This window comes from Caretta caretta, chromosome 5 (assembly GCF_965140235.1).
Source record: "Caretta caretta isolate rCarCar2 chromosome 5, rCarCar1.hap1, whole genome shotgun sequence".
NCBI classification, from domain to species: Eukaryota; Metazoa; Chordata; order Testudines; family Cheloniidae; genus Caretta; species Caretta caretta.
In genome coordinates, this window is record NC_134210.1 from 32,041,824 (window position 1) to 32,066,810 (window position 24,987).

Sequence of the window (24,987 nt, forward strand, 5' to 3'; positions counted from 1 at the left end):
GAACCCCGCAAGGTCCCTCCCAATTTGATCTGCGGGAAAATTCCTTCTTAACCTCAAATCTGAGCATTGGAACAAGAAGACACACCATCCAGAAATTTAGAAAAGATACTGAGCCACCCTATATAGTGTCCCATATCTAGATGTAGCCAATCTCTGATGCTTCAAAGGAAGGTGTTCTCCCAGGATACATCAAGACAATGGGCATCATGGAAAAACAATTCCTTATCCCTGCAGGAGACTGACCGAAGACCTGAAGTGTGAGATTTGATTATAGTCATTGTCTTCCTGCAGAGCTGCAATTGTTAGGAGCATGGTGAGGGTAATGTGATCAATCCTCTTCTCTCCATGGCCCATGAGGGAAGGGGACAGCAGGAGGATGTACACATTCACAGACTGCAAGAACAGAAGGGAGCACCATAACCACCAAGCACAACCCTCTGCACACAGGTCACATAATTTCTCCCAGAAGTGGTTTATGGTAAATCTTTTGGAAAGCAATGGTGAGTCCTCCACCTCCCTGGTAAGCTGTTCCAATGTTTAATTACCCTAATTGGTAGAAAATTATCTTATTTCAAGTTTGAATTTGTCTAACTCCAACTTCCAACCACTGGTTCTTGTTATACCTTTGTCATCAAAATTGAAAAGACCCTACTACTTCCATCTTTTCCTGTGCACTGTGACCAAGTCACTTCTCTTCGATAAGCTGAATAAGATGAGCTCCATAAGTCGTATATCGTAAAGCTTGTTTTCCAGTCCTGGAACTTTTTTGTGAGTCACCTCTGAATTCTCTCCAGCATTTTCACGTCCTTCGTTAAGTGCAGATACCAGACACAGTAGTCTAGTAGCAGTCTTACTAATGCTGTGTATAGAGGACAGATCTCTTCCCTACCTCTACTTGATATTCCCCTTTTTTATACAACAAAGGACCCCATTAGCCCCTTTCGCCACAGCATTGCACTGAGAACTCATGTTGAGGCAACTATCTACAGTGACCCCTAAATCCTTCTCTGAGTCACTGCTTTCTAAGACAGAGTCCCCCATTCTGTAGGTATAACCTGTTTATAGTTGGTTCCCAGATGTATTACCTTGCATTTGGCTTTATTAAAACACGTTTTGTTGGATTTTGGTCATTTAACCAATTCAGATCACTCTAACCATAACCTGTCCTCCTCATTATTTACTACCCCACCTATCTTTGTGTCATCTGCAAGCTTTTCCAGCACAGATTTTATATCATCATCTAGATTGTTGATACAAATATTGAATAGTGTTGGACCAATAATGGGTCATGTGGACCTAGCTTAAATGTCACCACTAATCAATACTGCTACGTTAACAACATTTTGAAATCTAACAATGAGACAGTTTTTAATCATCTAATCTGTGTCTATTAGTTCCATATAAACACAATTTGGGTTTTTTGTTTTGTTTTAAAATCAGAAAGTCATGGGTATTAAATCAAATCCAAGTACGCAAGCTCAACAGAGTTGCTTTTATCAGCCAGACCTATAATCCTGTCCAAAACAAAAAACAAAACAAAACACTTCCCACCTTAACATTATGTTCACAGTCAGTTATGCTAACAATTGCTTAAAGCCCTGAAAAAGTACCCTCTTCAAAATTCCAAATGTACATGTTAATGGTTGCTGTTGTATTCTATTTGCACACGGTACAGATAACCAGATCATGGCCAATGGTACCAAAGAAACCAATAATTTTTACACCAGCAATTAACTCTTATTTCTCCTCCGCTTCCCTCAAGCAACAAGCATTACCCTCCTCCAGTCTGGATTGAGTCTCAGCTAGCTTGTTCTCATGCAGGCCACAGTCTCCCTTAGAAGCAGAGTAATGCGATCAGCCACTTCACCTGTGCCCGTTCAGGTTGAACTCTAATGCTGAATGTCTTTATAGGTCACATTTGTATACAGTTACATTAAATACTATGGAAAATGTATTAATAGATGTTTGTATTGCAAATAGGTCTTTTGTGCTTTATGACTCTATACAAGAAAAAAATACAACTCTATATCTGCAAAACAGAAATTGTTCATACTGTTTCTTTAGTGAAATATAAGTTTCTACTACACAGCAAATAAAATTGTTTACTGAATTGGACCACTAGAGTTATACACTATCCTCACTCTATTCATACAACTCCATTCACTTCAGTAGGAGTTTTGCCACAAATTGACAGCAATATTTGACCTTTGGGAAATAACTCTCATAATACAACACAGTAAATATTTCACTTAAGGATACTAAATACCCTAGATAATTATAGCAGTACTTTTAGTTTTTAATGTTACAAGACCAGCAAAAACAGGGAGAAAAATCATAATTTGGTTTGGATTTTTCTGGCATAGATATTTACCTCAACTGTAAATTTGTGGGTCAAATGATTGACTGGTGAAGAGCAAAATAATTAGACCAGGGAAGAAGTTAGATCGAAGTGTTCACAAAGAGTTAATAAATGGTTTATTTCCTTTTGCTATACAGTATAAACGTACTTGTAGAATATTCCCATGTATTTAGCATGCTTGGGAGATATTCTTGCATATAAAAAGGACAATAGGTCTCACTTTTCTTTTTGGGTATAAGTCCATTAGTATCAGTGGGAGTTATGTGCACATACGAAGGGCAGAAGAGATTGTTAAGGCCCCATTAATACAATGAAAATATCTGTGCCAGTGAACCCATTTATAAAACAGCTAATGTGAGTTAAATATACTTTGCCTGATCCAGGTAAAACACAACACAGTTTTGGTAAATAATTTTCCAGGCTAGTTTATATAATTTATCACAAAAATAAAATCACCCATGCTCAACACTGATGAAGGGACCTAATGCTGAGGGGAGGTTGTTGGTAATATCAGGTATCTGCAAATGTATCTCTGAAATGGGCACCCAAAGTCAGTCACTTCTCCTCCAACAGTGAAGCCCCTAGAGAATGTAAAGCTACTCACTCCTTATGGAATCTCTGGGGGAAGGCAGAAGTGATACAATGAGGGGTGAATTCCCAGTGGATGGAATATGGGAAGTGATCAACAGTTCAATGTCTAGTTGGCAGCCGGTATCAAGCAGAATGCCCCAGGGGTCAGTTTTGTTCAACATCTTCATTAATGATTTGGATGATGGGATGGATTGCACCCTCAGCAAGTTCACAGATGACACTAAGGGGAGAGGTACATACACTGGAGGGTAGGGATAGGGTCCAGAGTGACCTAGACAATTTGGAGGATTGGGCTAAAAGAAATCTGATGAGGTTCAACAAGGACAAGTGCAGAGTCTGGCACTTAGGAGGGAAGAATCCCATGCACTGATATAGGCTGGGAACCGACTGGCTAAGTGGCCGTTCTGCCACTTAGAAAAGGATCTGGGGATTACAGTGGACGAGAAGTTGGATGTGTGTCAACAGTGTGCCCTTGTTGCCAAGAAGGCTAATGGCATATTGGGCTGCATTAGTAGGAGCATTGCCAGCAGATCAAGGGCAGTGATTATTTCCCTTTATTCGGCACTGGAGTTCTGCATCCAGTTTTGGCCCTCCCCTCCCACTACAGAAAGGATGTGGACAAATTGTAGAGAGTCCAGCGGAGAGCAACGGAAATTATTAGGAGAGCCATGGAGGAGGGAAGAGGAAGGTTGAAGCAAGACTGGGTTTAACTTTTGGGAGTACCACTGTGAAGTATTGAATGGATCCTACACAAAGTCTGGCAAGTGTAGGGGTTAAAATTCCCCTGCACTCTTGTAACAAGGAGGGTAGATTAGCAGGTTGCAGCAATGCTCATTAGCCTCATTGGCATTAGGCACATGATTCCTCAGGGTGATAAAAACAGCCCTGAGTGAAAACTGAAGCAAGATATACCAGAAACCATTTGCAGGGCCATCCTTAGGATTTATGGGGGCCCTACGTAGTATTATTAAACTGGTGCCCCTATGCTCCACTGAAGGCGGTCCCCAGCTGGCACCGTTGACCCACTGTGTTGAGGTGGCACAGCGACCACCCCCACCCATGGACCTCCAGAACTCCCCCATTGCTGACACACATCATGCTTCATACAGAGCAGATGCTGCGGCAGTGACTCAAGGCAGGCTTCGCACTGTCACACGGGGGCTGCATCTTGCCAGAGCCCACAGCCCTCCTGCAGGCCCTCAATACTCCTGGCTCACCATGAGCACTTTGACAGGAAGTACCAAGCAGTAATAACAACAATAATACATCCGATGTAGTGAGCTGTAGCTCACGAAAGCTTATGCTCAAATACATTTGTTAGTCTCTAAGGTGCCACAAGTCCTCCTTTTGTTTTGCGAATACAGACTAACACGGCTGCTACTCTGAAACAATAATACGTGTGTCTGTGTGTGTATGTGTGTGTGAGAGAGAGCCAGCGCGTGGGAGAAAGCCAGAGAGCCAGTGTGTGTGTGTGTGACTGTGAGACTCTGTGGGGTGTGTGTGTGAGAGAGACAATCTGTATTGGGGGACTGTGACTCATGAGAGGCAGAGTGTATGTGGGTGTGAGAGAGACTGTGTGTCTTAGGGAAGTGTGAGAAACAGTGAGCGCACTGTCACTTTAAGTCCCCCCCCAGCTCCTCCATTCCCCCCCCCATCCCCACCCCGCATATGTAGCATATGCCTAGGGATGGCCCTGACCATTTGCATTTGATGTAGTTGTTGTTATTACTGCTTGTCCAGATTTGGACGATAGAGATGTTTCAGCAATTATATCCTTAAAGAGACAGAGGGCCTTTTTTATTTCTGTGTTTAAATTGAAACCCAACAAGTGCTCATATGCTAACCCACCCATGTTAAAGCTTTTGTCTAAACTCTCATTGCTTTGATTTGAATGCACTCTACCCTCTCGAAACATAGGAATGGTGCACCATGTTGAACAGCATTATAATCAAAACAGCAAATCAGGAATTCTCCAACAACTGTAGCCATTGCTTTTATTGATCTTACAATAAGAACAGAACACGCCTAATGTTTCCAGTGCTCCCTTTCCAAGTGTCTTGGTTCCACTTGTAGCCATGTACTGTAGTTCTCTCTAAACCCTAAACAAAAAACAGACCCTTTCAAAAACTGTCTCTGCTGCCAAAGGGAGGCTCCAGGTTTAATTGGAATATTCACAAGTGTAGTTTGTTGTTACTTTATAATACACATTATTTCTATCATGCAGTATTTCCACTGAAGTCTAGTTTATTTTTTTAAAGAAAAAACAAAATTATAATAAATGTGTTGCTGGAAATACTTTAAAGTGTACAAGCAGTTAATAGTGTATCACAACATTAATAATAGAATGTACCAAATAAATATTGAGCAAATGTAACCAACATTTATAGCCAGAAATTATTTCCACACAGACACATTTGCTAAATGTAACCTTATATAGCGCTTTAAAATTAGTCACTCTTTAATATTCAAATTGCATGCACAACCCCCGACAACATTAGCTGAAATTGAACATACTGTACATTTTAAGAACACGGATGCAATACAAAAAGTTCTGATTGCATAAATACCTAAAAGTCTGGGTGTTTATCAAAACTTTATCTGAGTCTGCAAAACCAGCCTATAATCCTCTCAAGAGTAGGCCTTTTCATTAGATTTCCTGGGCATCATGCTTCTAGTCAGACTAGAAATACTTCAAGAAACTTCTTTTTTTTTTGTCCCAGCCAGAGCCAGGTACATCTGAGGCACATGAAAGAGTGAAAAGAAAGATATCCCACATATGCTGTACCTCAAAAAGGCTCACTTTGAGCTTTTAGGAGACGATTCATGTCTGTTCTTATTTTATCACTGTTGGGTCTTTTTGCACTGTACCTAACCTCAATTTCAGAATTCCTGCATTTCTAAACTAGAAACTAATATTCCAGCTCATCATAATACATCAGAATAAAGGCTTGATCCTGCAATACTGAAATCAAAGTCAGTGGGTCTTAAGGAAGGATTTGAAGGTGGTAAGATGAATGGCTTTCTGAACCATGTTAGGGACTATGTCCCAAGCATACAAGGAGACATGGAACAAAGTACAAAGATGATTTGGGGAAGCACCCAAGACATGGATGAGGCTGGCATTTCTGGTGTAGCAAAGGTGGCATGGATTAATGTGCCAACACACAAGAGAGAAGCAGGGACGGGGAGATTTAAGAAGAGCCTTACAAGTGAGGATAAGAAGTTTGACTTGAACTTGATCCACTGTAAATGGAGGAGCCAGTAGAGAAATTCAAAGAGTATGATGTGGACAGCACAGTAGTTGAGGAAGATTATCTCAGCCTCCTGAATTGATTGAAGGTAGGGCAGTATAGTGACAAGGAGACAAGAGAAGGAGAAACTGAACTAGTCTGAATAAGAAAAGAGGAGGATTCTCTGGACCAGAGTTTTAGTTGCAAGGATAGAGAGAAAAATCTGGAACTTACTTGTTTTCCTCTAAAACATCTGTAAGATGTGGATATAAACTAGATGTGTGGAAGAGAGGAAGGTGTTAAAGATGACCCCCTGGTTATAGGCCCAGGTGACAGGGTATATGAGGAATAATGTTGTTAATAGTAATAGATAATGGGAAGAACATGCAAGGAGGATTTCAGGATAATGATAGAGTTCAGTTTTAACCATGAGCAACTGTGTACCTTATGGATATCCACTGGACAACAGAGTTTTCCAAGCAAAATCAATCTCTAGTCAATAATAGCCATATTGGATATTTGGCTTCTGGTGGTTTCAATTTCAAACTGGAAATTACAGGTATGCTTTCTTAAAACAGGCATATGGAGCAATAGCTAAAAACATTTATTGTAGCAGTTTTCCACATTCAGAATGGTATATTACAGGTAATGCCTCCATAGCAATAATTGCTGAACAAAGAAGTTCAAATTTCAAACAGGATTAAGATTGAGGATGACATTATAGTCTGGAGTATCACCGGCAGAATAAGGCTATATACCATCAAAGCTACAGGACATAAAGTAGAGTATTGACTGTTGAGCAATCCAACTAGGTAAGTACTAAATATGAGGGTTTATAATACTTAAGTGATTAGAGAATGAGATAACAGAGTGCAAGTAAAATATCATCAGTACAATGCTACATAATGAGAATTAGAGCTGGCTGGAAACTGGCATTTCCTTTCAGAGGGAAATTCCCCCCCCCCCCCCCCCAAAAAAAAATTGGGGAAAAAATTGTTCCAAATTGGGGGCAAAAAAACCTAGAATTCTGTAATTTCCCATGCAACAAAAATTCTGAAAAATTTTAATTCAGTACCATCAGAATATTTTGTTTAGATAATATCAGATTGTTTCATTTTGATAATGTCAAAATATTTCATTTCAATAAGGTAAAAACATTCAGTTTTGCCCATCTTCTGTCATAATGATTGTGTGTACAGTGGCTGCTGTGAAAAAAACCCATCATTTGCTGGCAGTTACCACATAGTGGCAGTATTTCCAACCCCAGGCATTAAACAAAAATCATGAGTTTGGCTTAAAAATAAATCACAAGATATAAACCAATACATTTTGTGGCTATTTTTAATTTACCTTCTGGTTTTTTAACCTTTAGGATTCATGTTTTCAAGCTGTTCTCAGCAACTATGAGGGCATAAAGAAAAAGTAATCTGAGAGTCTCTCATAATTATATGACTCCAGGAGTTGGACTTTAAGGAACATACAGATATCACGAGACTTATGATAATATCGTGAGAGTTGGCAACACTGTTAGATTATCACAGTTTTGCCAACATTTAGAACGGGAGATATGTGATAACTATGTCATAAGAGTTGCAAATGTTGAAGTCTTATACCTGCTTGCTGTGTGGGACTAACAATCCTGCAATCTTAGCACGTTGGAAATGGAGCAATGTGATGTCACACGACTGCCAACAAACAAATGTGAGATGGAGAGTTATATTTATCAGTTACTTATGGTAGAACCCACTGTGCTACATGCTTTCTAGATATTCAAGAAGAGATTGTCTCTCCTCTGGGGGCCTCACAAGCTAAAGATAGACAGAAAAGTAAACAGAGGGGGTAGCAGAAGAACAAAAATTAGCAGTTTATTTACATGTCAACGCAATTTGCTGTAAGCAGCATAGCAGAAAGGGGTCTTTAAGAGGAGCCTTGTGGAAGAGCTCAGTTAGGGCATATGATGCAGAAGTGGGGCCTGCATGGAAGAAAACATGAAGGTGATTGCATGAGAATTTCACAAGCTGGAAACAATGGTGGAACTGAAAGGATAGGATACAACATGGCATAGTCCTGAGTACCATAGCTATAGAGGTTTTATATGGAAACAATAGTGAGTTGCAGTAAGCTGGCCAAGATTGACTACTCTGAATGTGATATAGCATAGCACCTGGGTTAGCCAGTCCTAACTGCTGGGCAATTCTCCAGTACCCATTAGCTAGTAACTATTTGTCATTTTTCTGCTGACATCAGTGTCTGTCCATTGTGGTTTCACAGGATACATTGAATTTGGCATGTAGGGTACCTAAGTGTCTCTGTGATTAGAGCATCTGTGTGGGGATAATGGCAGCTTGCTTTTGCTATAGAACACTTTATTTTCCAGTGACAGTGAAATTAGGGTTATGGATGCCCTGGAATGACCCTGTTGCTGTATACTGGGGGTATTTCTACACTGCATTGTAAACCTAGGTCCGCGGAATCCGGGCTTGTGGACTTGGTGTTTCCAAGTCTGTGCTTCAGCATCCACTCTGCATTGCTGAACTTGGATTTCACAGTCACAGTAATAAGTCTCTACTGAACTGCACAGACCTTCTGTAGCTTGACCTGCATCCGCACTACAAAATGTCAGCGTTTGGACCCGAGTCACAGTGGGTCTCGGGCTCTGACCCACCCCTCTAGCAGGGTCCTGAGTGCTTACTGACCCAAGTCAGACGGATTTGGGCTCAAACCTGAGTCAGAGCCTGGGCTTAGTGTGCAGCACAGATATACCCTGGACGTTACTCTACCTCTGAGTCTGGAGTATCTTTTTACCACTCCATTTGCATAGATTTTTTGACCTTACAGTGTGGGGAGCAGTGGTCCCTCAGCCCTGTAAAACCTACTTGTGACAGACTGACAATATCCTGTAATATACTGGACATATCCTATTGAACTGAGTTTCATATCTTTGCAGTCCACTGTATTAAAAATGCAATCATCTATGTGTTATTGAGGATTGTATGTTTTTCCATGGGAAGGGTAAAATAGGAAAACAGCAGGGGGCAATTAGGCAAATTAACTCAGGGTGTAACATCTCCAGAGAAACATCACCTCCTGGAGAGATCCACATATATTAGTTCAAACTGGATTCTCCAGGAACCAAGAGACAAAGAAAGGATCTTTTGGATCAATAGTCTGGTTTTAAACTGGCTCAGTGCCACCTATCTAAATCAGCGATCTGACATGACCTCTGGTCCAAGTTGGGCCCCAATCCCTAGGGAAGGGTTAGAAGGACTAATCACCAACCCACACCCTTATCAAAGTGAGGGGAATGATCTCTGGTAAGCTAATTAGCAAGTGTGTCGGTTCTTGTATGGTCTTTAATATAGTCTCTCTGTAGTGTTTTTACCTTAAGAATAAAATAGACTGGCACAAAAAGAGCTATGTGGTATCTACAATGCAGGCTGTCACATAGTTACCCATCTCTGAAGAGAAAACAAGCAGGTGTGCTTGGCAGCCCTGTCTGTGCTGGGAATAACAGTGAAAGCAGGGAACTGTGCAGCCTGAAAGTATGCCAGTCAGGAGGGAGTGAGACATGGGCCTCCACCTAAGAAATGCAATGGCTGGGGAGCCAGAAGCCTGAGAGTGGTGTCCTTGCTGGAACACTGGGGGTGAAACACAGGTGCAGCTGCCCTGACCTGTTACACTCCTTCCTTTCTAAATCCTACCGTCTTTGCCTGATGCACAGAGATATACTTTGAACAGTTCACAAAGACTAGCCTGTTCTGCAAGGCTGCACGCATGTGGAATAGCATTTCCTTCATTTTTTGCTAGGAAACATCATCAAAAATGCAATGTTGAAATGACTGGAGGTAAGTTGCTTGGACAATTTATCACATGCTTGGAACCTTCCCTTGCCCACTACTCCATCTCCCTGGGACTTGTTCTAACATTCCAAAGTCCTCAGTCGCTACAAACAGCTCCATTATTTATAAGTCAACCTACTCAAGATTTTTTTTCCTCCCCTTAAATTTTCCCAGGACAAGCAGAATTCAGTCCTAGACCAATAGAGTTTTTCTAGATATTAAAACGCCATGACTATAAACTTCACTGCTCCCTAGCAATGAAACTATCCCTAATCATGGTGGATAAAACCATTATATCATATCACCCACTTTCACATAGTCCTGCTTTCTTAAGTAAATAAAGCTTTAAAATAAATAAAGAGCTTACCTAATAGATATTTTTTTAAGTCTAGTATCTCACACCTCATGGTCAAATGTTAATACTATATGCCTAAAGTGATAGAGTGTAATTTTGGACCTTCACTTATACTGTTAATTTGTCAATTTTTGTGGTATTAATTTTTATTCTATTTAATTATAAAAAGACATTGAATAAATCACATTGGGCCAGACTGTGGGCAGTGCTTAATTTGTAATGAAGAGGTGCCGAGGCTCAAGCAATTTTTTTTAAATTCATAACTGATGCAGCAAGCCCAGCAGTGCCAAGGCTTAGCCCTGACAAGCCCTGGCACAAATTGTGGGCCTGTGCCTCTGGGAGTGAAGGGCTACCTGCACCAGCTACTCATACCAAAGGTAGCTCTGTTATGGGGAGAGAATAGGCCACTATGTCCATCCTTGTGCATACTGGTATAAGTGAGTGGGAATGGGTCGAGCCATGGGTGGGTGCTGCTCCAGGTATAGGGCTCAGTCACAGTCTTCTGCCTGGGACGGTACAAGATCAAGCTACTCCATACACCAGGCTTGTGGCAAAGCTGTGACTGAGCTCATTCCTTTAAAAATCTGTGTGTGCTATACATACATGGAATGCTCCAACCCCTTTAATCATTCTAAAACCAAAAAGGAACATTAGCATTTAATTTCTTTATAGTTCACAAGTAGTGTTGTAGGTCTTAAGAAAGAAGCAAAGTAAAAATGTTATTTATATAAAAAAGGAATAAAATAGCCCATTGCATGTTGCCCCCCTGAAAAAAACCCAACCAAACGAGTACCTAATGTCATCAAGGTAACAATGTAATCAGTGTAAATCCTGAAGGTTAGATGAAAATAAAGGACTAACTAAATGCTTGGTTATTTTTTCAAGTGATGGAAGTGGATTCTCTACTAATTTGCTACATACAATCTAAACATTCAAGTTCAATTGCAATCTCTCTGAGGTTCTCCTTTCAAACTTTTTACATTTTGCTTTCAATTGATTTGCCTCTTTAGCACTTATTGATTCTCTCTCTTCGGAAGAAGAATTGTAAAACAATTATCTGGTCTCAATTATTCCCCTATCTGGTAGAACAACAACAAAAATGTATAAATGGAAATGTCATTCCATTAGTAATCTCTTAGACCTTCACTCATCAAACAACAGTAACTTCTAAAGTTGAAAAGATTCCATAATCTGTATGCTGCTGCTAAAGGGCATGTAATGTGCTAGCTAATGTCTATGTGTGCCAGTTTAATCTACTGGATGCAATATCAGACCGTTACATGTGTATCCCTAGCTCTGAAGCTACCAGAGCCCAAATCTCTGCCGTAACCACACCTGGCTTGGAGCTGCATATTGTTGACACCTCAGCAGAGTTCTATATAGAAATATAGCTCTGACATCCCAACCGGTTGTGTTCAAACACCCTACTCTCCCAAAAAAGATATAGGAGGACACAGGAGGACTACTTATACTTTTCCTCTTGTTTAAAAGGCAATTGGTGCCTTAGGAATATCTAAGATAGGAGAGATGTGATTGGTGGAATATTGGTACCACTGAAGTCAATGGCAAAACTCCTATTGACTTCAGTGAGCCCAAGATTTCACCTAACCTTCCCTGTCTTGTTGCTGCGGAATGAGGTCAGTGAGTAGTCCGTCTGCCTGCCCCAACTACTAGTAGACTAAGGAATTTGGTAGATAGCCATTTCCCAAACAGACAGGAGAGGAAGGGAGACAACTGTGAAGATGCCCCTTTTACCCTCTCCCCTCCCTGTCCCCGTCATCCCATCCCGCTTCAATGTCCCCTCTCTCCTCTCTTTTCTATTTAGTTTATCTCCTCCTAAAACCCCTCTCCTGAAAAAGAAAAATCATGAAACCAACATGATGTTTTGCTGCTGTCACATTATTCACTCTGCTTGCGCATTAGACCCCCTTCCACCACCATGTCTTTTCTATGTAGATGAGAAACTCTTTGGGGCAGGGACTGTCTGCTATATTGTATTCGTCTAGTGCCTAGTCTAGTGTGGGGCCCACTCTCTTGGCTGGTTCTTGGGCACTACCATAATAAACATGATTATTAATAGTAATAACAGAGAGGAACCTATGGAGAGGTGGAGTTAGTCCTGATCTGAGATCTCTTCAGGGTTTCTGAACCCCTCAAATCTTTACTTCATTTAGCTCTTTTTATTTCCTTCTCTCTAGTCTCATATGTTAGGGATAACAGCTAACTTATATTATACAGGTCCAGTAGTAAATGCCTGAATGCAAATTTTGGAAATAGAGAGAGAATACCCATCCCTTTTTTCTTCACACCCTTCCCTCAAAATAAAAGTAAAACTCAGATCTTCTCCTTCTGGATGTTTTTCTTTGGATACTGTGTGATAATGTGCAGCCATTGTTATCAGAGAGCAAAACAGCAGCAGTCTATTATATTTTTGCTCTACGTTTATTTTGTATATAAATTAAGCTGACCACGCTCTGAACATATTCTTTCATTAGTAGAAGACCAGGAAATAGTTATTTGATTTTGCTTCTTTGATGGTTTTTGTAAGATTACTATATATAGATACTTTTGATTGTTTTCTACCATTTAGAAACTATTTTAATAGTTGTTTTTACTATGACTATGTCTTTCATCTTATAACCACTCAGAAAATGACTAATGTGACCTTATATATGCTCTGGTCCTAAATTAAGCGCCATTTGACTAGATCAATATGAGATAAAAGGGTGTTATGTTGTGTGTTTATTCCATATACAGAAATCTACAGTTTTATAGCAGCCTCGTGCTAAGCATCAGCAGCTCCTGTAGATGTTGATGTGCTAAGGTTCTCAGCTAAAGTGGTAAAAAACAGTGCTACTAAAAAGTAAGGAAATGTTCAGAAAAAGATCCCTGCCAGAGAACTATAGAAAAAAAGGGAGAATTATTGAAAAGGTTCAGATAACGATGTCTTGATTTTAAACCCCAATCGCATTTCAGACAACATGAAAAAGCCCAGTCTCAAGAAAATGTGGTACTTGAGGAACTGTGATATTGGCTAGAACTGAGGATGGCAAAGGGCATGTGACAGAATGTCCAGGATTTGAAAGTATGTTCCTATGGATAAGGAACAGGACTTGTGATATTACGATTAACGAACAGAATGTGGGAGAGGGTCCTAGCTGTGATCTTTGCAGAGGGAACACAGTAATCTGAACGCACCTTAACAGTATCCACAAAGAGTACTTGGTCCTGTACCCACATACCCCAACCAGGTGCCACTAGACAGGAAGGTCATCAGCACATTCCTGAATGTGTGGCACAGGGTAGCAACAGAAGGGGCAGAGTTAGATAAACTTCTCATCTTGGTCTCTCCCCAGGATCTCTTTGCAGTGTTCTTAATGTGTAGCCAAAGCGGCCTGAGTGACCTGTGCAGGGAGAGTTCTGCACCCAGACAGTCACAGAATTAAAGATTAGCAAAAACTGAATGCTAGCTTGGAGAAGTTGTAGACACTTTCTCCACAACTGGATACCAAAGATATTTCAGAGGAAAAAGAAAACAAAGTTTTGTGGCAGATGCTACATAATATGTACAACATAAATAATGAGAACCCAAAAGAAAATATACTGGGCTGATCCCCCACATTAATGCAAATAGACATTGCTGTATTTATAAAGGACAGACAATAAAATTCTCATTCATCCACATTAATACTAAACATTGGAGGATATTAGCTAGTTTCAGTGTCCCAGTTTACAGGAATATGCACAATTAACCTTTCCTGGTTTTCCCTTTTAAATAATTTTTGCCTTTCTTCTAGAACTACAAAAGGCACTATACATATAAACCACCAACCCCACCACTATTGAAGTAAAACTTTGTATATGAGCACTCAGTAAACCCATATACAGTAAAAAGAAAAGGAGGACTTGTGGCACCTTAGAGACTAACCAATTTATTTGAGCATGAGCTTTCGTGAGCTACAGCTCACTTCATCGGATGCATCCAATGAAGTGAGCTGTAGCTCACGAAAGCTCATGCTCAAATAAATTGGTTAGTCTCTAAGGTGCCACAAGTACTCCTTTTCTTTTTGCGAATACAGACTAACACGGCTGTTACTCTGAAACCTGTCCATATACAGTAGTTACTGCAGGGTGGAAATATCTAAAGGTTCAGGGCTTGGTTTGGATGTTTATCTATCTGAGCTACTGTATTTCAATATAAGGCCCTACGGTGTAAGCTTCAGGTACATACAATCCCTACATCCCACTACAAGCCCAGATGCAGACTATTCCACTCTTCCCAATGACAACCCCAGTCTCTCCATAACTGGAATCTTCTTGCTTGGAAAAATGGGGACAGGTAAACTGATTGATAGATGGCACCCCCACAGTCCCACCTGGCAATTTTGAGGCATTATTCCCTCCTTCACACCAGTCCTGAGAAATCAAGTAATAATGGCTCTGCTATGCACACAGAGTAGGCTTTGCCATTCAACGATCCTGAAAAAATACCAGGTGACTTAATCCATAAAATGAACACTGTGAATATTTTGTTCCTCTAACAAAACTTCGTATCTTAACTCTTTATCTGTGTATTATTTTAAACCCTGGAATGCAGCAGTTCCAGTTATTCTGAAATAGAAGTTAATTTGCTATTCTCTCCTCTGGCTTTCAGATTTCATCTATTCCTCTACTCTTTCCCACTCTGTTTTAAGTGTGCAAAGTTCCCACATCACAATACAAGGAGGCCAGTTATGAAAGTGCCTTGTGACTGATGTGCCTCTGTGTTTTCATTCCAGATCACAATTAAACCAATTTTTTTGGGGGGTGGGGTGGGGAGGGGGTACTGGTTACTTTGCAGTTTCTCTATAAAAGATGCCACAGAATCAATTTACCTCAGGATGAAAGGACAGAGTGAACAAACAACGCTAACGCTAATTCAGCAATGGCACAGGTGACACAGAGTAGCAATAACTGCCAAGAAATATTACCATAGAGATTAGAGTATTCATTAATATCTCGAACAGCTCTAATATCAGAGTTTTAAATTACATTTATTAGCATATCTGATCATTTTAAAATCATGTTTTAAAGATTTCACAACATCAATTTAGCAGACAACCCAAGCTATATGTAAGAAATTAAGAGTACAGCAACAGTACCTTTCCCAATTATTCATAAAGTGACAGATTATCCAATCCTGGGAAAAAACCGACAGAAGGGAGTCAGGGCAGACCTACTAAAAGTTGTGTATCTTGAGCGACCTGCAAGGCAACGCTCACACATCCTGCAGTCCAGATTTCTTAGCGTATGCGCAACGTGCCTTAGGTGGCACCTGGCCAGGATTTATCACCGAATTTGGTCCACTGGTTGGGTCATTAGCTTCCCCGGCCCAGGCCAGTTACTGATGCGGAGTGCAATGCAAATGCTGATCCGTGCCCCCCAGGCCAGACTCAGTGTCATGCATTTACCTGGGCTGCAGGAATGTTCTGCTATTGTTGCTTTAGCTGGGAGAGGCTGCTGTGGAGCTGGCTGTGCAAATAGAAAAGGGGCCACTATCTTGCTGCTGGATCTGGAGAAAGAGGAAGGCACAGAGCTGAGCAGCCAAGCAGTGAGGCTGGGAAAAGGGTGGCAACAGCAGCAGCAAGTAATAGAATAGAAGGTGAGGGGATCCTGTACTGGCCCCATGCTCCCCATCCCAGCAACCAATCATCTCCCATTCCCAAACACTCACATCCAGCCAGTCCTCCCTACTTGGGGCAGAGTTTACTGACCTTAAGGTAAAGGAAATTTATGGTTATATTAAAATTGTTTACATATTTAGTAAGCTAATTTATATATTTGCAAATGTGCATAAAGTATCATATGATGCTACACAAAGCTTGGTAGGTATGCTGGGGGAAAGAAATCCCTGAGGTTCCCATTGTCAGATTACCCCATAGATTTTTCCACTAGGACAGCTGGTTTTGCCCCTTTTATCCATTCCAAAAAACAAAACAAAAATCTCCCCCCTTAGCTTTTTCAATCTACAGCAACTGCAGAATTCCAGAACTCCATTGCACAACCTTGGAGCCTGTCCTAATTCCACAGCAGCCCCACCACCTCTGACACCTCCCTAAAGGGTAGGTTCCACATTGCAAAGGGTCTTGCTCCACTTAAAAACAGAGACTCAGGCTGCACTAACTTGTAAATGAATTTCCTATTGTTCTGAAAAGGGGGAAGGAACAGTACTTGTTCCTCTGCTCTACTGACTCCCTTCCAACACATAGACCCTTCGCCTTGCAGCAGGGGTCATTGGTGGGTACGACAGGGTTGGTTGATCACTTTTTCATCAGGGGCTGAGACTGACCCAGACAGAGGGATCCTTCTGCATGCAATCCCCAAAGGGTAATCTGGCTCAGATAATCAGAGCAGGGCATTCATCAAGACGGAGAGGCATAATGTGCCATTGATTACTGAGCATAACTCCTCATGAAAATCCATGTAATCAAAAGATTAAACATAGACACATAGGAATTGGCATAACTGATCAGACTGAAGAATAGTCTACTCTTGTGCCCTGTCTCTGACAGATGGTTAGGAGGAAGGTTTTAAACCTCTATAATGGACAATTATGCAGAGAAAAAAATGAAAAACAACAACAACAAAAATGGGGGTAGGTAACCAGGTAATTAATAGCTGGCTTATTTCCCAAGGGTTTTTACCACTTATGAATTTTATGAATGACATTATCTTGTATAATGACAGGTTTCAGAGTTGCAGCCATGTTAGTCTGTATTCACAAAAAGAAAAGGAGTACTAGTGGCACCTTAGAGACTAACCAATTTATTTGAGCATAAATTGGTTAGTCTCTAAGGTGCCACTAGTACTCCTTTTCTTTTTATCTTGTATAACTGTAGATAGTCCTATTATTTATATACGTCTCATCTTTCTTTCACTTTTGCTCTTTGACTCAGTAGTCTCTTGTGGCAAAGAGTTCCACGTGTTGGTTGTGTACTGTATAAAAGATAGTATTTCTTGTAACAGTTTTAAATTTGTTACATTTAATTTTCCCTTATTTGACGCCTTATTGTTTATAGCGGTAAATAGGAGTGCCTGACTTACCTTCTCTAAACCATACGTTATATTCTATATCTCTATCATGTCAGCTCTTATTTATCTCCTCTCTGATTAGATCTACTCTTTTTAACCTCTCTACATATGGAAGTCTTTCCGTGCCTCTAATAATTTTTGTTCCAGTTCCTGAACCTTTATTTGTGATCTCCTTTGTGAGATGGGATGAACACAGTTGAACCCTGGTGACGGGGTACTACTGACTTATAGAAGAGCTTTAGAATATTTGAAGTATATTCTCCATCTTTTTCTTAATAAAAGATAACAATATAACAATTTCCAAATATATATTATTTAATTTTGAACTGACAACTCTGTTTAAGCAAACTACGAACAATGTCCAAATGAACAGTAAATGAGTATTTCTCACGACAAGGCAATATTTGTTTTTTCAAGGACATAAAAATTAGAGGGTAATATTTTCACTGTGTAGAAGGAAAATACACATTTTATTTTATATTCTGTCTTACGGCTCTTCCTTTCACTTTTGATATGTTGATTTTCTTAAATCTGCTTTAGACTGAATACCGCCTAGCCTCATTTTTGACTCATATATCTGAACCTAAAAATTAAATGAGTGAACTGTGAAGTTATTAAGACAGTTATGTAGATCAGTTCTTGTCAGTCCCTTTCAAACTGATAGATATTAAAGCAATATAAAATTATGCAGGTAAATAAATGGTACAGTAATAACTTATTTTTAGTTCAAGAAAAGCAACATTATTTCTTCAGCAACTTTAACAACAACAAAAAAGGTCTAATTCTATCAGGTCTATCTGCCATTTGATTTATGATTGAAATGTCTGATTTAAAAGATGCTCTTAAAAACAAAAAACAAAAAATCAGTGCTATTCAAAGGCGTCTTTGAATCTTAACTATTTTCTCCACTTGAGCTAAAAATAACAAATAGATATTAAATATAATGGCTTTTCATCTTTGCCCCAAAATTGTCCCTGGATATACAACCATAATCTTTTTTGCTACAAGTCCTAAAATGGTCTGTCATATAGAATCAAGCGTACCAACAGTCTTGTTTAATATATGATGAGAGGACATGCTGGAATCTTTTAATGGGGAAAATATTATATCTATTTTACAGTTGACATTTAAGAGTTCATCAGGTGTATTAAGCTGTTCTGAATTCCCTTTTATTTTAAGATAATGTATTTAATTTACTTTTACACAAAAAAAAGCATATAGTGCCACCTAGGGGTATATACTAATTTGTAAATTTGGACTGAGAGACCAAATACTATGAATTACTTTTGTTTTTCTTAACTACATTCTCAGGAAGAAAATGTATGCCAAAGCAGATTTATTTAACTCCATATTCTCACTCTAATAGTGTTGCATAAAATAATTCCAGGATGGTACAAAATTAAGCTGTTTCATGTTTTAATCAATACATTTTAAAAAAATACACACACACAGAAAATCCCAAAATGACTGGCACACATTCCAAATAAATATATAACAAGGACTCAAACCCACTGAAATATTGAAAAACAAAGAAAACTCATTTAATTTCAAGGAACTATAACCATTGATGTTTTGATTATGCATCCTTTATCAACTTGTTAATCACTGAAATGTAAGTGAATTTTATGTCCACCTTCACATAGTTTCATCTAACAGTTCCCACTTTGGTAGGGTGTGTGTAATGCGGCGTCTTTTAAAAAACAACAAAAAACCACCAACAACCTTTCATTTGGTTGACTTACATATTTTTGGTGATTTATTTCCTTGGAAGATATGGTGTATGTCTTGTTTCATGATAGTAGTTAAAGTGGCTCCACATCAACTTTAAATTAGGTCTTGAAGTACCATGGGTAGTTTGCTAACAGATTTTCCGGCTCTTAGGACAGAATCCTGTCCATGCAGAGCAGCTTGCTTTGAGAACAGTTCGCATCAGGAATCTTCTACACTCCCAGCCCCTCCTCAGGGGCACATACTTTCACCATTTTAGCCCTGCCACTCCAGCTAAAGATCACATAGATCATAGATGGGAAGGTTTCCTAGACAATTCAGCAGCACTGAGACCATAGGTTTGAATTCTTCTCTTATCTGTGAGTTGACTTATTTTTGTCAGAAGGGATATGTGAAGTTATCTGAGGGAGGAACACACAGGTCAATCCCTAACTCCTGGTGTGTGGCTGGCTATATGTATAGCCCATCCTGGCTAACAGTAGGAAGGCTGCTCTCACAGGCTGGTGAATGCTTATCAGTACCATGCTACCAGCAGAGAGAGCTGCTACCATGCTACCAGCTGCTAACATTGTACTACTGTGATTTCAAATATAGCCATGCTTTATTTTGGTTTTGAGCTGGAGTCTGAACTGAAAACACTTTAGAAAATTTAGAACAGCATGGGGCTACTTCTTTTTCTTGATTATTTTACATCAGGAACCTAAGATTTACCACAATAATGAAAATTAAGTGACTCTGATCATGCTGCATCAATATATGAAATGCTGTCACCTCATGATACCATGACATTTCTGAGCATATTACAAACCCATTTCAAAACCTCTCTTTTGAATCCACCCACACAAAAACACTTCAAGTCTCTTACTGTAGTGTAACTTCAATATATTCATCTGTTCAATAATAAATGATTCATTTTCTGCAGGTCCTGTGCTGTTACTTGTTCCTGACTTCTTATACCTAGATTTTAAAAGGCTCCGGGATATTGATTTGTTAGGCAATTATTGGCCCATCTCTAATCTTCCATTCTTATCAAATATGATAGAATGGGCAATGTTGTTACAAGCTACTTAACATTCTTACAGTACAAAATATTCCGAGCACATTTCCACAATATCACTGCAACAAGACAGGGAGTTGTCATGGTCCTGAATGACCTTATCACAGACTCTAGTCTGCCTTATGTCAATCTTCCTGGTCCACAGCACTATTTTTAACCCAAGTGTTCATCACTTTTACAGAGTATAGGCTTAAGAATTAAATTTCTATTTTGTTTCTGTAGTATTGATTAGGAAAAACTATTAGTTTGCTCAATTAGTTGTCACTTTTCCTCTTGATTAGGAAAAACTATTAGTTTGCTCAAGTAGTTGTCACTTTTCCTCTTTATAGTGTTTTTTTACTGCTTTCTTATGCTTTCATTTGCACACACCAAATCCTTTATTAAGTTTATTTTAAGTTAAGGTGGCAAGAAGTTACAGCCCATCAGTGCAATGTGTAATAAACAAGGAAATAAACAGGTAAGTCACTCAACACCGTATCTTCACCCCACACATCAGTTCCCCTTCTCACCCTCAGCTTTCTCCTTTCCATCAAAACACACCCACAAATCTGTACTCTCAGAAGTCAGATGTTATAAGAATGTGTCTGTATGTCTGTAAAACTTTGAGTTTATGCAGACTTGTGTGGATTGTTTAGTTAGCAGAACCCAGTAAATGTGAGGATAATAGGGAGTATTTCCAGAAACCGTTCAGAAAATTTTCTCAACAAATACTTTTCCTTAAAATATCCATAACAAATAGTCATTAAACTGTGGGGCAGAAGGGTTTAGTCCTGCTTTAAGTGCGAATGTCAATACAAACATACTATGGAGCCATCTGCAGGAGTCTTCATAATATATTAAGTGCTCAGATGCATCAACATGCTACAGTAAAATCCAATTATTCAGAACACCACTAAGAAACAAAAAGCATCCTACTTAAATTATTGTCCTGACAACATTGGATTTTTCACTTACGAAACATGGGCTAAATTCTGCAAAATGCTGACTACTCCAGTTCTAGTCCAGGGAAGTACTTAAGCATGTGCCTTATTTTAAGCATGCATGTAATACTATTGACCCTGATGGCAAAAAAACATGTGTTTTTCAATGTTAGGTCAAGTGACTTAGTTTAACATGACTGAAAACGCATCACAACATCTGTTAAGATGCAGGCTAACATGTCTGAAGCAGTATTAGCTGGCCTTGTTGTATCCTAGTGGGGAGCTCATTAAATCTCATCTCATAAATCAATCCAACCAAACCCTTAATTGTGTTTTTGTTCTTCTTCTCTGAAATTCCCCCTTGCTGTCTCATGAGAGAGACATACAAAGAGGAGCTGTCATTTTCCTGTTCCATGATGCGAAACCCACTTTATGCAATCCAACAAAGTACTGGCAGTTTTACTGCTGTATTTTATAAGAATTTTTGTGCTTCTACTGTATTCTTTTATGTTGGGGGTTGTGAGGCTGTTCTGCTATTTATTGAACACATAACAATGAAAGAAAAAAGTACACAAGTAAATGTGAAATAGCATTGTATTTGATCACACAATAGGATTCTGGTTCTCTAACCTGCTTGAGTGACACTAAGGGCCTACTGCACCAAACCAGTTAATTTTTTTTTTTTGACATTTATTGCTTTCAAAGTTTCTCCCTCCCATCAAATATCTAGGTTTCCAATTATTTTCCTGTTGATTTATTAGCTTCATCTTTTTTCCAAAATGAGTTTCATTTTACTTTTTGTCCATATTTTAAAAATTAAGATACAATGTATTATTTCTCAATCTCTGTTGGCAAATATGCAACACCTCCTGATTGAATATCATATTCTATGTGAATCTGATTAATATGCTATTCCAGAGCATTAAAGAAGATATAAAATAACATCATCCCTAATACTAATCCCTGCTGCCCCCTTCTTTGCCCCCTCCTGCTTCTCTTAACTACTTGATTCACTTCTTTTTATCATTACCTTTCATTTAGGACCCTGTGGCAGTGATCATATACAAATTTCAAGACAAAATAGCAAAAATAGGCAGGAGAACTTGTTAAAATCTCTGTGGATTGCATGTCACCTCCTGTGGGTCAAAAACCCAGTAGAAATTCACAACTGATAGAGAGCATGGCAAAGCTACTGCATGGACCCTACAGATCAACATGAAACCGAACCAGAAATGTGAGTGTGGAGAGGAAGGTTGGGATAGAATTTGGAGGGACTGAAGATGAGCCACAGGGAATGAAATATGCAAGGATTTGGATATGGTTTTAAGAGTGAGAGGCATGTGGTGGTGAATATATATTTTATCCCAGAGTAGTAGCCTTAGTCTCTGGAAAAGTACATGTTGGGGAAAAAAATCCAAGCTCCGCTCCATTCTTTCTCCAGGCCATTTGAAGCAAGGGGGCAAGCTGTCCCTCAGGAAGAATGGAGAACACCTTAGGCATGGACTACACTTTCAGGAGATGCCCCCTGGCTCTCCTTATAGAGATGTAAGGGTAGGAGAACTAGGGAACTACCTGTTGGTTGGGCTCACGTGCTCCCCAGTTTCCTTTCCCATTGGCTGCATCCCTCACTTCAAGAATCCAGCTGCTGCTCCTGACTGGAGCTGTTGCTGGGGTCCCTTGGCTGCTACCTGAAGCTACTCCCTGTAAACAGGCCAAAAATGAAAATTCTAACACCCAGTTTCTGCCAAATATTGTTGGCCCCCCGGGGGGCCAGACCATCCCTGGAGTAAGAGTAGGTAGAACCATCCCCCTCCTTGCATGAGCAAAACAGCCCCACATGGTTACCCAATAAGTTGATAATCTATAGCCCAATGGGATTTAGGGGCCTAAGTGCCTAAATCCCTTTTGAAAAATGATATTTAGTCTCCCAAGGTCTGATAGGTGCTGCAACTCTGAAACGCAGCAATGCCTAAATACCTTTAAAAATCTGGGCCTACATGACTAAGGAGCCTACGGCCGATTTTCAAAAGAAATGAGAAATCTAAGTCCCATTAACTTTTAATTTGGCTTTGGGTCCTAAGTGTCTAAATCAGTTTTGAAAGTGGGACTCAGGTTCCTGAATCACTTATGTGTTTGAGGGTTAAATTTTCAAAAACATTTATGCTCAGGCCTATATAGATTAAACCCATGAATATCAAAGAACAGAATTTGTTACAATATTCCAGTTGCATACCAAGGGCCAGGAAAATTAGCAAGTTTGAGGTACAGCTCTTAAAGAATAAAAGGGAAAGGTGGGGCAAATGACTCCTTCAACTTAGCTCATTTTTCAGTAACCCATTACCGGTACCGTTAAATCTGCTTGTCGTGATATAAGAAAAATTGCTCAGAGAACCATACAACATAGAACATACAAAATTGATTCAGAAAAGCTAAACCATGCATTTCTCTCTCATGTCTTGACTGGATGACTGCAATGCTCTCTCAGCAGGTCTATCATAAGAGCTGATTAGTAGACTGCAAGCAATTCAAAACCCAGCTGGTAGACACATAGCTACAACCCAAAACCATAAGTACATTTCTCTGACTCAAAGCTCAATACACTGCTTTCCAACAGAATTACACTTTACATCTTAGTATTTTACATTAAACATTTTAAGCAAAACAAAACTGGTCTCTAAATTATTACATTAAGTTGTTCTCTAGGGGCTTTCCCACTGGTTACCATGCCCTCAGGCTCCAGAGAACGGTCTTTCATTCAAATGTTATAATTTGGTGACGGGTAGTGCGTACAGTGTGCCAGGTGCTTTCCAGACATTTAATAAGACTCAATTCCCGACTCAAAGAACTCACCATTTCATAGGACAAGAAACATCAGAAGTGTAGAGACAAGGGATAGGATTGTCCCTAGCCCTAGCACAGGCACACAAGGAAGTAGTGTGTGGTGGAAAGGATTCCCCACTCCCACCTCAGCTCATCCACCACATTGATTGTATCAGGACAAACCAGATCTTGGGTGCAGGAGATCCACTTCCACTGCTCTACCTGTGAGCTAGTTGGTCAACAGGAGTGGAGACAGACAAGGAATAGGGGAAGCCATTGATGTCAGTTAAACCACTGGAGAGGCTCTGCTTGAAAATTTATAAAGCCTTTGGCTGGACATATACATATAGATATATGTACTAAACTGGAAAGCACCGGAAAATGTTTTGCAGGTAATAATACTGCATGAGCAGGGAGATGTACCTATTAGGGAAATACACTATTAGACCTACTTCCTATCTCTAACATCTATGATACTATGAAGTATTCTGCAGTTAATGTTTCATAGAGTTCAAGGCAGAAATAAATAATTAGATCATCTAGTCTGACCTCCTGCATATCACAGGCTATTACTGTTAAACCAGATACCCAAGTACTGAACCCAAATTACTTGTGTCACAGGCAGATAACAGGAGAGACCAAGGCTCCACCAATGCCTGAGGCCCCTGCAATGGGAGTGAATTGAATACGAGAGATATGCCCAGATGATCCTATAAAATGATCCATACCCCATGCTGCTGAGGAAGGAGAACCATTCAAAATCCCTGCCAATCTGATGGGGGGGGGGGAGGGGAAATTCTTCACAACCCCACATCTGGGTGATCACTTTGACTCTGTGCATATAAAGCAAGACACACTGGCCAGGGATATAAGAAAGAGGATTCTCTGTACCATCTCAGAACACTAGTCCATCCTGTCTGGTGTCCCACCACCAAGCTGTGGCCAATTACTGATGCTTCAGAGGAAGATGGGGGAAAAACCACAAACCAGGATACATCTGGCCAATAGTGTACTAAG

At 39.8% G+C, this 24,987-nt stretch overlaps 1 protein-coding gene across 3 annotated transcripts in view; it reads right to left on the reverse strand.

The window, feature by feature from the left end:
- Positions 1-24,987, reverse strand: part of HCN1 (hyperpolarization activated cyclic nucleotide gated potassium channel 1) — a 317,113-nt gene that overhangs the window by 161,813 nt on the left and 130,313 nt on the right. The window lies entirely within an intron of this gene.